Source organism: Nicotiana sylvestris, chromosome 12, assembly GCF_000393655.2.
Source record: "Nicotiana sylvestris chromosome 12, ASM39365v2, whole genome shotgun sequence".
NCBI classification, from domain to species: Eukaryota; Viridiplantae; Streptophyta; class Magnoliopsida; order Solanales; family Solanaceae; genus Nicotiana; species Nicotiana sylvestris.
The window spans coordinates 80,989,402-81,004,233 of NC_091068.1; positions in this window are offsets into that span (position 1 = coordinate 80,989,402).

Genomic DNA, 14,832 nt, shown 5'->3' on the forward strand with positions numbered 1-14,832 from the left:
GCTCCTCTATATGTCTATTAGGTTGCCGATCTTAGGGTGTCTAGGTTAGGGTATTTTTAAGGGTTTTGGGTTAATGAAGGGTGAGGGGTAGGCTGCCCAAATTTTGTCCCAAGAACATTCGAAAATGGGCTAATTAGATGGGCTAAATTTCTTTGAAATCAATTCAAAACTAGACTCAATAAATCTGAATGTATTATATGAAAAATATTAGGTACTTCGTTCTAAAATTTATCTAAAAATGCAAAATCAACTATTTTTTGGTATTTTCAAATATCATATTAAAATAAAAATAAGGTACTGTTTTTGCATTTTTTGATTTTATTAAAGGTATATAAACTAAAAGTAACTAGATAAAATATCAAAAAGAAAATATTTTTGTAATTTTTATTTTTGTGACAAAATAAAATAAAAGAGTCAAAACTAGTTGAAATAACTATATTAGACCTAAACTAAATATTAAAATGCTAAAATGTGTAAAATCTGGGGAGGGTCAAAAATTACATGTCTACGGCTACTCCTCTTTGACAGGAAATACGAAGAGTTTTCAGACAAAGAATGATGAGACAGGTTTTTTGACCCGACCCTTATTTAGAATGACCAAAAATTAAAATAAAAGAGAATGTGATCGAGCCATGGTATCTGAGCTGCCTACATATCCCTGGCTATAAAGGAATCAGGCCACGTGTAGTTCAGAAGTGAATGAGGTTATGGAGTATGTGGAGAGGGTGAGAGAGTCGAGTGTGATACCGTTCCACCGATGTTTCGATCCGCGGTCCTGTTATTCCATCAAAATCAAAATGAAAAAGACTAACTAAGCTTGTCAGCTAGGGTGTGCATTCGATTTATCGATTCAATTTTGACCATTATCGATAATTACTTATCGATTATCGATTTGTACATATGCTTATCGTTATCATTTCAATAAGTTTTCAATTTTTTCGATTTTGATTTATCGATTTTTAGGGCTTATCGATTCGGTTATCGATTACACCAATAAGAAAATTTGCGGAATTCCACGGAAAGTATATGGCTATAAACACGCCTAACTAATATGGACAAAATAAATCTAAAATAAGACGAACATCGTTTATAACATAAAAATTGTGCCAACAAGCATGGGTAGAGGAAATAATAGGGTTAGGGACTTAGGGTAAAGGAAAGGGTATTATAGATTAAGGGTATACTTGTCTTTTTAGTATAAGTGGCACATTGAGCTGCCCACCACCTTTCTTACCAAGTTTAGAAATAGCTAACACTGCCATGTCAAACACTGTCATATTTAATATAACGTCGTCACCAACCCCACCAAAGTCTGTTAAGTTAAACGCCATTGGACGGAGCTTAGGCATCTGCCTTACCATAAAATCCCGCCGGAAAAACAAGAATCCGGTAGTAACATCCCTTTGCCAATATAAAACAGAAAATATAAAGACGATCCAAAGAGCAGTGAAAAGGGTTTTTTGGTTGGAGAATAGTAGAGGGATCCATCGACGTGGGTGGTGGAATTGAGTCCACCTCCATGTAGACGACGGCCTTAGAGTCTCCACCATTAGTGTAATAAATTGAATGTCAAGCTGGAAATGGGAGTAATGTTGTGCATGAAAATATAGCAGCAAAAACACTAATGCAAATTGAAATATCAGAAGAAAAAAAAAAGGAAAAAAATTTGAAGGTAAAGTGTAGTGGTCAGAATCAGTCTTACCGGTTTATCGATAAATCGATAAGCGAAGAGGACAAAATCAAAATCAAAATCGATAACTCGATAAGGAAAATTTCGTAATCAAAATCAAAATCGATAAACCGATAAACCGATAATAAATAATCAATTCGATTTATCGATAAACCGATTTGAATGCACACCCCTACTGTCAGCTATGAGTTACAAGATTCCTATCTATAAGTCTTCTGAAGCGTGATCTTAAGTCTTGGTTGGTTTCATGCAGACTCTGATCTGAATCTTGATGCTTGTTAGTTGCAGGTGCTTGTTCATTCCTTTTTCAACTTCTTCGATCAAGGCGGAACATGCAAAGCTTGTGACTTCAATCATGTCTTGAGCAGTCCATATCTTTTCTCTACCTCTGCACTTTAAGTTCACTTCTTTTTTTAAGACTACTTTTGTTTGTCATCTCGAACTGTCGACTCCCATTCTTGCCGCGAGCTTCTGCTACTTCTAACTTGAATTGAATTATGAAATGACTTTCCTCGTTCTCCAGGTGGATGCCTGCTACTACCTTAAAACTTGAAATGAATTCTCTCGTTCTCCAGGTTGGTGCCTGTAACTCACTTAAAATCGAAATGAATTCCTTCATTCTCCAGGTTGGCGCCTACCTCTGATTTAAAACCTGCAATGAATTCCCTCGTTCTCCAGGTGGGCGCCTGCCAATTACTTGGAACAAACCTCGAAATATTAACCCTCATTCTCCAGGTGGGTGCCTGCAAACATAACAAAACAGACAAAACAAAGAAAATTTTCTGCCCCAATTTATACTAGGAATGTTTATGAGTGTTAGTCAAATCCTGGTATTCAAAAGAGTTCTAAGAATTTAAAAACTAAATCTTGTTATTCAGGATGGTCCTAAAAACTAAAATTAAATCTCATCTTAAGAGTGAAAACTTGAAAGCTAAATTCTATTTCCTAAAGGTAATACTTAATCTAAATCTCATTATCTAGGAGTGTCCTCAAAACGTAAAACTAAATCTCATTATCCAGGAGGGTCCTGAAAACTTAAAATTAAATCCCATTATCCAGGAGAGTCCTGAAAACTTGAAATTAAATCTCATTATCCAGGAGGGTCCTGAAAAACTTGAAATTAAATCCCATTTTCCGGGAGGGTCCTGAAACCCTGAAATTAAATCTCATTGTCCAGGAGGGTCCTGAAAAACTTGGAATTAAATCCCATTATCCAGGAGGGTCCTGAAAATGTGAAATTAAATCCCATTATCCAGGAGGGTCCTTAAAACTTGAAACTAAATTCCATTATCTAGGAGGGTCCTGAAAACTTGAAACTAAATCCCATTATCCAGGAGGGTCCTGAAAACTTGAAACTAAATTGCATTATCCAGGAGGGTCCTGAGAACTCAAAACTAAATCCCATTATCTATGAGGGTCCTGAAAACTTGAAACTAAATCTCATTATCTAAGAGGGTCCTGAAAACTTGAAACTAAATTCCATTATCCAGGAGGGTCCTAAGAACTTGAAACTAAATCCCATTATCCAGGAGGGTCCTGAGAACTTGAAACTAAATCCCATTGTCCAGGAGGGTCCTGAGAACTTATAACTAAATCCCATTATCTAGGAGGGTCCTGAGAACTTGAAGCTAAATCTCATCCAGGAGGGTCCTAAAAATTTGAAACTAAATCCCATTATCCAGGAGGGTCCTGAGAACTTGAAACTAAATTTATCTGGACCATGCCTTCCTCATGAAGGATTCCTGCAGAGTAAACAAAATTTCCTGCCCCTGTTTCAAACAAAAAAAATCTTGTCAGTTTGAAAGTGTGGTGGTTAGTTTGTGCTCTTGAGTCTTTGGCAGCTTGGCTTTGTAATCATCCAGCCTTTGGAAAACCAACTGTATTGGTAGTTGCTCACATTTTTGGGAAACTTTGTTGTTGCTTTCAAGAGACTTTTGCTCTATATCCACCTGGATTGTTTCACACCCAGTACCATTTGAATGTGTGGCTCAATTAGTCTTATCCCAACTGAAGATCTTTGCTTAGGTGACCTTTTCTGATATCTTGAATGACTTCTTGCTTTTGAGCAATTTGTTTGTCAGAGAGAGTCACAACTAGGTATGTGCCTTTTGCATGATGTGCACACTTCATAGTCTCTATTCAGTATTACAGAGAGTCCCTGACTAATATTGAGGTTATCTTTGCTTGCTTTAGTCAAGTAGGTTGACAAGAGTCTATTTGGGGGAAGCTATTTGGGGGAAGCATTTTCATGAATCCTCAAGGCATGTTGACCGTAACAACTGAGTGTGCTGACCAAATTTACTTTGCGCAACTGAAACGTTTGTAGCAGATTTTGAAATATTTTCGTGCTTGTTTTGACAAGGACTGACTCAGAGTGAAGGGACACAATGATGCAAAGAAACAGTATTAAACAAAAAATGCCCCTGTCGGGAAGGACAGAAGGAAGAGTTATTTTTTTTCAATAACTAGCCTTAATGAATCATGACATGCATTTTGGACTTAATGGCCTAATCTTTCAAATCATTCTAACCTTTACTCTTGCCATTCCTTCGAGCTTTGAAATCGAGCATCTTTGTGCCAATTATTTGCATCAGACTCGCGACTCACCTTCGACTAGTGGTGCCCTGAGGGATTTTTACCAACAAGCCTCTCTTATTTATTTATCTCTACTTACCATCGCCTTAAAGTGCTCGTGGGGATTTTTACTAGTAAGACTCTCTCATTTTTCATTTTTCTTTTTTCTTTTTTTTCTTTTCCCTTCTTTTGCTTTCTTGTGTGAGCAACTTGATAGTGTTCTATGTTGTGTGACAACAATTGCTCATTGCATACTTCTCTTGGAATTCTTGAAGGTTTATAGGGAGGTCTTGATTTGGAAGGTTTTTGGATAGGGTTGGAAAGAAAGGATGGTATGAAGGCTTAAAGTAGACTCAATATCATAGGTTGTAAACTTACAACTCTTGGAATCGTCTCTTTCAAAAACTAAAACAAACTCATGCCCCGATTTTCGATATTGGACTTTTTCTGAATTCCCGAACTGTGTAAGGCTGCCTAAGTATCCTTTTTAAAGGAATCAGGTCTAACATAGTTCAAAAGTGACCTAACTAACTTTTTTTCATCTTCCTTTCTGTTTTCTTTTTTCTTTTTCTCTTTTTTCTGTTTCGGCTTTTTTTCTTTTTCTTTTTTCAAAACAAGTTGCCCCATCTTTTATTTTCTGGGGACATGGACCTTCGACAGTTTTTTTTCTTTTTTTTTTAACTTTCTAAGAGTTGCCCCAGTTTGCCCCAGTTTGTACTCTTGGGACATGGACTTCTCTTTTTTTCATCATTTTTTTCATTTTTATTTTTAATTGGACTTTTAACTCTAAACTTGATTCCAAAAGAGAGTGGTCAAAGAAAATAACACATGCTCAAAAGGGTAACAAAGGGAATAAAGTGTTTGGGTAGCAGAAAAAGGGCATCCTAGCCTCGAAAATGCCAAACATAGTATCTTTCCGCGATCACAACATTGACGAACATGTCTATCTTCTTGGTGTGTGGTGGTCACAAGACACTTTCCATCCCTTGATGTCAAACTTTTCAACAAACTTCAATTGATTAAATATCCTCAAGCCCGATCCTCACAATGATTTGAAGGTGAATTTTACTCAACCTTAGTTCCCAAGTATTTTAACTTTTTATTCATCCTCAAAAGTGTCTTGTTCTCACTTATCCAATTCAAGCTTAAATCAATTTTCTAAGATCTGGCCAAAAATTCCGCATGCATGTCATATCACTAAAACTAGCGGGAAAAGAACTAAATATGGAATGACACAAAAGGACAAATTGTATTTCATTGAGTAAACAACAAGACAAATAACCTAAAATTCGAGTTACAACCCTAAAATAACTCGGCTAATGAAAATAGCAACAAAATAGACAAACAAGACTCACACAAACAGAATAGAGGGATAGAAGTGTTTGACTCAATAAAACAAATAAAATCTGGATCATAACCTTGAATAACCCAGATAATAGAAAAAAACATCAAAACAAGCTGCCAAGATTCCTTCCTAGAGAGGAGGGAATGACTTTTCAATTGCTAAGCTTGACATTTATCCACATATTTGCTCATCAAAATCACCATGGCCTTCTCCAATTTCAGTCGGCAAGTTCCCGAGAGTGTTCTCATTCTCCAGGTCACCACTCATCATCCCCACAAAGTGTGCATCATCATGTGCGGATAAAGGATTCTGCGTGATATTCTGGGTGTCACTGTTCTGGATCACAATTATCCCTTCTTGAATCATTATTTCTATTTCCCTTTTCAAAGCACGACAATCTTCAATGATATGCCCTTGGACATTAGAGTGGTACATGCACCGTACAGTAAGATCAAAACCTTTCGTATATGGGTCCGAAGTATAGCCGAGGAGCGGCATAATCAGGCCAGAATGTTTTAACTTTTCAAACAGGATTGTGTAGGATTCTCTGATTGGCGTGAAACTATTTCTTTTCCTTTGTTCCCCTCCATGCCCCAGTTTTCTAGGGTTTTTGGATGCTCTAAAATGTTGTGAAGGCAAAAGTGCATTATGCGGTGCTGGCGCTTGCCATAAAGAGTGACCCAGTGGTTGGACAGATAACTGGATGTTGTTTGGAGGATAATATTAGGGTGGATTATGTGGAGCTCGGGGATAGGCTTGGGGTTAGTACTGAGGCTGAAAGTGTTTAGTAGGAATGCTCACTGGATCATGTCGTTGGGGGGCTCAGCAACATCTTTTCTATCAATCGGAGGACTGACCGGGGAATTTGTTCATTCCATCTGAACCAAAACTCCCCAAAACTTCCCTCGGGTTTCTTTCCATCTGAGATAGGGAGGAGCGGTCTAGGATAATGTATACATTGTACTGATAGTGCCGAACAATATCTTGAGCCATGTCACCCCACACATGTCATTTACTGACATCTTGACGAGTATACCACTCCAAGGCTTCTTCACTCAAACTCTCACTGAAATATGCCATCAACAATTCATCTTTCCCTCAAACACTTCTCATTTCACTGCAATAACCCTTCAGATGGGCTACTGGATCTCCACGCCCATCATACAAATCAAACTTTGGCATCTTAAACCCAGCAGGCAGTTGGATGTGAGGAAACAATCACAAGTCTCGGTAAGGCACGCTCACCTGGCTCTCTATCCCTTGCATGTTTCTTAAAGACTGCCCTAAGATTTTCACCTTCCTGGATATCTCATCTTGCTCCATTGTATTAGCAGGCTTTTTAGTTTCACCAGGAGGCTCAAAATTAGGAGCGTAAGAGTATGGATCCGAGACCTTGAAAGTTGGTTCTGGAGTATAGTGTTAGGCATCGGGAACTTTGAACATAGTCTCGCTAAAGGATTAAGGAAGAAGAGCTGGTGGAGGAGCTACAAAAACATGAGTGGTCAAAGGAGCGTGATATGAGGTGGTTTTGGCCGGTGGAATGTGAAAAGGATGTGGGGAGATATCAGCAGTAATGGGAATCTAGATTTGTGACAGTGGCGGAATGGTGACAAGGCTTTCAGTGTTGTTAGCGGGAACTGATGGTGGAGAACGCCCACTAATCCAGGCTTGGTATATTTCGGTCATCTGTCCTTTCAACCTTAAGACCTCTTCCTTCAACTCAGATTTTGACCAAACAATCTCCTTAGATGGATGAATAATACCTGTGTCCAAGTCTTTGCTAGCCATGGATACCTTGCTCTTTGACCTTGTGTTGTATGGAAAAGTTACCAGTTAAGAGCCACAAACCAACCACCCTTCTGCTATAATGAGATAACAAAGAGGAACAAAATGAAGTCATCATGTTAGCGTTAGGACATTTAATAGCTAAAAATATCACATTGCATGCAATTCACATAGCAACAATTAACGGTTCAAGAATGACTTCGAGGGTCACAAGGTCACCTGGCATCATCCAAATTTGTCCATTTGCATTTTCTTTTTTCTTTTCTTTTCTAGCACTTCTTAGCTTGCTCATTTTCCTTCCTCTTTTTTTCTTTCTGATTATCGCTCTTTTCTTTCCTCTCATTTCTCAAGTCCCACAACTTCATTCTTTTTTTTGAATTTGTTTTTTGTTTAAAGAAAATGATTCGATCGAACCCTATGTAGGTTGCCTACGTATCGTGTCCCTCAAGAACCAGATCAAGCATAGTTCTGGAAAAGTAATGGACAGAATAAATTAAGAAACAAAAATCTTTTTGGATTTTTCATTTACAACTCTTTTTTTTGGTTTTCAAATATAAAACAGGAAATACGATAACGAGAGACTTGGCAAACTCAACTATACTACGACAAACTCTGACACCAACTAAAAGAATAAGTACTACTGAACATGACTATAAAGTACAAGACAACAAAAAAAATAGACTCAAAAACAATCCTTAAGCAACTCCTGGATGCAACGGTCCTGACTAAGAGGGTCCTTGAGCATCTGCCATGCTCAAGCTCTGGTAAGTAGATCCACACCTGTATGATAAAATAAGACCAAATAGAGTTAAAAACTTAAAACACTATGTGAGACAATAAAACTTCCTATTGGATACATGCAAGACATGATTGTGCAAAATAGTCTACGTGTCCAAAAGACGGCTAGAAGTGCAAACTCAACAACGGTGACCTCTAAGACATGGAAAAATTACTTAGCAGAAATGACCGATTTTGTAGAAATGGCCTATGCGACCAGAAAATGGCTAAGCATGCAAATTCCACAAAATGGACCTTAAAAGGGAGGACGTTGTGTGACCACTTTTGCGAAAATGACCCCATTTTGCAAGAACGGCTGATGTGACCAAAAGCGACTAGACATACAAATTCGACAAGGATGGGCCTTAAAGTAAAGAGACACCTAATTATGGATTCAAGAATCTCCAGACACTTAAACAAACCACTTTAATAGCCATATTTTGCAATATGACTGATGTGGCCAAAAGTGGCTAGACATGCAAGATTTGGCTACGACCCTCGAAGCCAAGAACCTAAGAGTCACTAGGAAGACCGGACCCTATGTGGGCTGCCTACGTATCCCGCCCGAAAGATGAGAATCATTTATGTGTAGTTTGGGAAGATTGGATACGGGCGAGAATTAAAAAAATAGCTAATTTGGAGAAAACATATTTTTTGTCTTTTTTTTTTTTGAAAAATGGTGGGAAAGTGCAAAATGTTTTTGGATTTTTCATTTTATTGTTTTGTCTTTTTCTTTAAAAATGTGAAAGAAAAACATAACTGGGCCCTACATGCTTTATTTTCACACCTCACCCTCTTTTCTCTCTCATTTACCCTCAAATGACCCTTTTACCCTTGAAGAATGAAACATGTAGCACATAAGATGCATCGGGATGGTCTTTTATTTTTGGGTACACCTGTCCTAGACGGACCCAACCCTTGTGTTGAGTCCCCAAAGTCAAATGCACATGATGCAAACAAACGTTCCTACTAGGGATCCAGCATGAGGCTATGTTATTCTAGGTTTAAACCTAGGGTTGTGTTCTATACCTGGCTTACCCGAGCAAACAAATCGAGCCGAAGTGGGGCCAACGTACCGGGAGCACAAAAGTCTACACGGCCTTGTCGCTGACCAAGCCTCGTTCTATTTGGTATGACTTCTAACAAAAAAGTAGGCCACACGTACGTGTGCACCATATTTTTAGAAGACTCGGAAGGTAGGCGTAAGAAGACAATTTAATACAGTTCAAATAATATCAAAGCAGTACAATAAGTGGCAATTAGCACATTAGGTCCACAAATACAGTAATATCAACAAACAATAAAGCCAAGCATAGATCATATTAACAAGCTCGAATTCTGAACCCTGAACCAAAAGTTCTAGGTTCTGATTCCCCAACAGAGTCACCAGAGCTGTCACACCTCCTTTTTTACCCGAAAGGGATATAAGGGAGTTTTTCTAATTAAGGTAAAAATAATCAAAATAGGATTATTTATTTAAATTCAGAGTCGCCACTTGGGATAATTTATGGTGTCCCAAATCACCAGTTTATTCAAAATCCCAAATCGAGGAAGTTGACTCTATTTATGGTCTACGAACATAGAAGACCAGGTAAGGAATTTTGTTATCCGAGAAGAAGGTGTTAGGCATTCCCGGATTCTGTGATTTAGCACGGTCACTTTAATCACACTTGGCTTAATTAAATTGTCTAATTACTTATTTTAGAACCTATGTGCATTTCACCCTTTTTTTAGTTAAGAAGTTATCCTAAAACGAGTCACGCGTACGTATACTCATTTGTTTGGTGCGTCAATAATCATGTCAAGCCTACATGTCCACAATTAATAATGCTTTATTAATATTAAGAAAAGTTTGGTCGAAGTTGCGCGAACGCATACCTCGATTCATTTTTAGAATTATAATTATGTCATGTGAATATGTACACAATCACGATGATAGACGTCCTAAAAGTTTGCCTACTGGCCTAAAAGATTGGGACCTTGGGTTGTCTTTTCTACCAAAACTACATGGCAAATCTAATCTTTGTGTGCTCATTGAAGGGAAATTACAAGCTTGAAATTGTGCAAATGCTTCACTCCTCAATCTATGCCTAGGTGACAGCAATGTAGAGGAACAACCAGCCAACATACTCCATACCCTTCCAATCTTTTCTTTCCTTTTCTTTTCAACTCCAACTCACCCAACCTTTTCTTCTCTATGTTTCTTTCTCCCTTATCTTTCTATTTATATATTTTTTATCACGACCCCAATTCGCCCTTCGTGAACCATCGTGATGGCACCTAGTCTCTACAACTAAGTAAGCCAAACAATGCGGAAAATAAACCAATTTGCATAAAGAAACAATTAAAACCAAAATACCGAATTAAAATAGTGTTTAAAAGTGTCGTTCGGCATACACAATATCAACTCTCAAAAACTAATACATTTCCCAAAACCCGGAATCTCATAATCACAAGCCTTTGAATGTATACAAGTATCTAACTCCGGAATGTCTAACAAGGAAACAAAAGTACAGAAGGGCTAATACCAAAGGGAGAGTAGAAAGGGACTCTTCGGTCTACGGACGCGGCAGATATACCTAGGAGTCTCAATGAACGCCTCGTCTCAAGCGTGATAAGTCTAGCTAGAGGTACCTGGATCCGCACATGAAAAACATGCACAGAAAGGGCATAAGTACACCACAACGGTACTTTGTAAGTGCCAAGCCTAACCTCGGTCGGGTAGTGATGAGGAAGGTTAGGGCCCTACTGAGATTAAATAAAGAAATATAAGGTGTGACAGTATAAAATAATACAGTACAGTTGCAAAATAACAATAAGAATTAATACAGGATAATAATGATAACTACAACTGAAACAGAGGCAAAAACAACCACCAGGAATACCACTCTATACAAGGACAGTAACCGGGGATCTCTTAGTATCCCGAGGATCTCTTACTACCCTCAATATATATCAGGGATCTCTTGGTATCCTGAGGATCTCTTGGTACCCTCAATATATGTCAGGGATCTCTTGGTATCCCGAGGATCTCTTAGTACCCTCAATATATGCCAGGGATCTCTTGGTATCCCGAGGATCTCTTGGTATCCTCAATATACGTGTTGGAGATCTCTTGGTATCCCACACCTCAGCTCAAATCATAAAATACGTACAGGGGAGCTCCCGGGATGTCGTCCCGTAGTCCCAAAGTAAAACACACAGCAATAACACAAAGAACACTCAGTTAAACTCCATTTTGTACCAAAACAAAACAGGAAATTCTAACCTAACATGCTTCACATAATACAAATAAGGCAGTTCAAGCAATAAGGCAATTAAGTTAATTAAACATGCTTCTCTAAGCTAACAACAAGCTTAAATTTCAAGTTGAATAAACAGGAAAGGAAACCACAATTAAAGCTACTTTAATGAAAACAAGATTTTCAATAATTAGCACAAGTACGCACTCGTCACCTCACACACAAGGCATTTCAATTACCACAAATACCAAATCCTAAAGGGAATATCCCTCACACTAGGTTAGGCAAGCCACTTACCTCGAACCAGCTCAAATAAATCTGAAATCACACTCTTGCCACGAGTACTCGACTCCAAATGGCCCAAATCTATTCAATTCAATTTTATAACGTAAATAACACTTCAAGTAACTGATTCTACAAAATAATTCTAAGCTAATATGCGAAATTAGGTAAAATGATCAAAACGCTCCTTGGGCCACGTCTCGAAATCGGGTAAAATTTATATTTTCAGAATCTTCATACTCTCACGAGTTCATACATACCAAAATTATCCAAATCCGAGGTCAGATTCCCAATTAAAATTCAAATCCTAGGTCTAAGAACATTCTTCAAATTTTTCCCCAATTTTCATCTCCAATCCGAGATTAAATGATAAAACAAACAATAGATTGATGGAATATAATAAGAAAGGGTTAAAGAATTGTTATGCAATGATTTCCTCTTCAACTTCCTCCCAAAATCGCCCTCTCCCGAGCTCCAATTTGATTTTTCCAAGTTTTGAAACTAAACTCTCGAAATCCCTATTTTCTGACCAGTGAACCCGCATCTGCGGTCCTGGGACCGCACCTGTGCTTCCGCTTCTGCGAAGACCCAGTTGCACCTGTGACTTTTCATGAAATCAAAAATTCTGCTTCTGCGACATGCTTCCCACACCTGCGATCTCGCAGGTGCGGCCTATCTCCCGCATCTGCGGTTCCAGCCCATCTTCCTTTTGGCCGCATCTGCGGCTTCCCTTATCTCTTCTGCGGGCTCGCGCGTGCGGTCCCCAAACTGCAGGTGCGGTTATGACAGCAGATTTGAAACTTCAGCTGCAAACTCTCAACTCCAAACTTCCCGTTAACCACCCTAAATCATCCCGAGGCTCCCGGAACCTCAACCAAACACACAAATAAGTCTAATACCACTATCCAAACTTATACCAATCCTTAAAACACCTAAAACAACATCGAAACGATGAATCAACCATGGATTCAAGCCTAAGAACTCCAAAAACTCCAAATTTACGCTTTCGATCAAAAAGTCTATCAAGCCTCGTCCGAATGACCTAAAATTTTGCACACACGTCACATTCAATACTACGGAGCTACTCCAACTTCCGGAATTCCATTCCGACCCTCAAATCAAAATCTCACTATCAAATCGGAAACTTCAAAATTTAACTTTTTTGGCATTTCAAGCCTAAATTAGCTACAGACCTCCAATACACAATCTGAACACGCCCCAAAGCCCGAAATCACCCAACGGAGCTAATGCAACCATCGGAATTCCATTCCAATGTCGTCTTCACACTATTCCGACTATGATCAAATTTCCAACACTTAAGCTCTCATTTAGGGACTAAGTGTCCCAAAACTCTCCGAAACTCAAAACTGAACATCCCGGCAAATCAAAATAGTAGAAATAAATACGGGGAAGGCAATTAATAGGGGATCGAGGTGTTAATTCTTAAGACGACCGGCCGGGTCATCACATCCTCCAACACTTAAACATTTGTTCTTCCTCGAACGAGCATAGAGACATACCTGAAGTAGTGAAAAGATGAGGGTAACGGCTGCGCATATCCTGCTCGGTCTCCCAGGTCACCTCCTCGACCGGTTGACAACTGAGGCACCGAGCTACAAACCCAACTATATCTTTCTTCATCGCCTCCACCAATAGTGTTGTCTCAAATCCTGGTACATCTTTGCGACACTTGGATGGATGGAATACCGCGAACTATGGGCCTCCTCTAGAATCAACTCCCGAAGCCCATCAACATTGGATACACAAATCCGACCCTGCATCCTCAATACCTCGTCATCACCAATAGTCACATCTCTGGCCTCACCATGCTGAACCTTGTCCTTGAGGACAAGAAAATGAGGGTCATCATACTGACTCTCCCTGTTACAATCAAATAAGGAAGACCGAGAAACCATGCAAGCTAGAACCCAACTGGGCTCCGAAAGATTCAATCTCACAAACTGGCTGGCTAAGGCCTGAACATCTATCGCCATAGGCCTCTCCGATGCTGGTAAATAAGCCAAACTCCCCAAACTCTCTGCCCGGCAACTCAAGGCATCGGCCACCACATTGGCCTTGTCCGGATGATACAAAATAGTGATATCATAGTCCTTCAGCAACTCTAACCATCTCCTCTGGCGCAAATTTTGATCCTTTTGCTTGAACGAATGTTGTAAGCTCCGATGATCAATATAAATCTCACAAGGGACACCGTACAAATAATGACGCCAGATTTTCAAGGTATGAATAATGGCAGCTAGCTCGAGATCATGAACAAGGTAGTTCTTCTCATGCACCTTCAATTGTCTGGATGCGTAGGCAATCACCCTACCGTCTTGCATCAAAACCGCTCCAAGGCCAATCTTTGAGGCATCACAATAGATAGTGTAAGACCCCGAACCTGTAGGCAATATCAAAATTAGGGCTATTGTCAAAGCTGTCTTGAGCTTCTGAAGTGCTCGTCTTACACTCTTCCGTCCACTGGAACAGAGCACCCTTCTGGGTTAGACTGTTCATATGGGCTGAAATTGATGAAAACCCCTCAACAAAATGACGGTAATAACCCACCAATCCAAGAAAATTGTGAATCTTTATAGCTGAGGATGGTCTGGGCCAACTCTGCATGACCTCTACTTTCTTCGGATCCACCTGAATACCCTCACTCGACACCATGTGGACTAACAATGCCACGGAATCCAATCAAAACTCACATTTCAAGAACTTAGCATATAACTTCTTTTCTCTCAAGGTCTGAAGCACTGTCCTCAGGTGCTGCTCATGATCTTCCCGACTCCGGGAATACACCAGAATATCATCAATAAAGACAATGACAAACGAGTCAAGATACGGCCGAAACACATTGTGCATCAAATGCATAAAGGTTTTTGGGGCATTGTCAGCCTAAATGACATAACAAGGAACTCGTAATGACCATACTGAGTCCTGAAAGCAGTCTTCGGGATATCTGGATCCCGAATCTTCAACTGATGGTAACCTGAGCGCAAGTCAATCTTAGAAAACACTTGTGCGCCCTGAAGTTGGTCAAACAGATCATTAATACGAGGCAAAGGATAATGGTTCTTCATTGTAACTTTGTTCAACTAGCGATAATCAATACACATACGCATAGAACCATC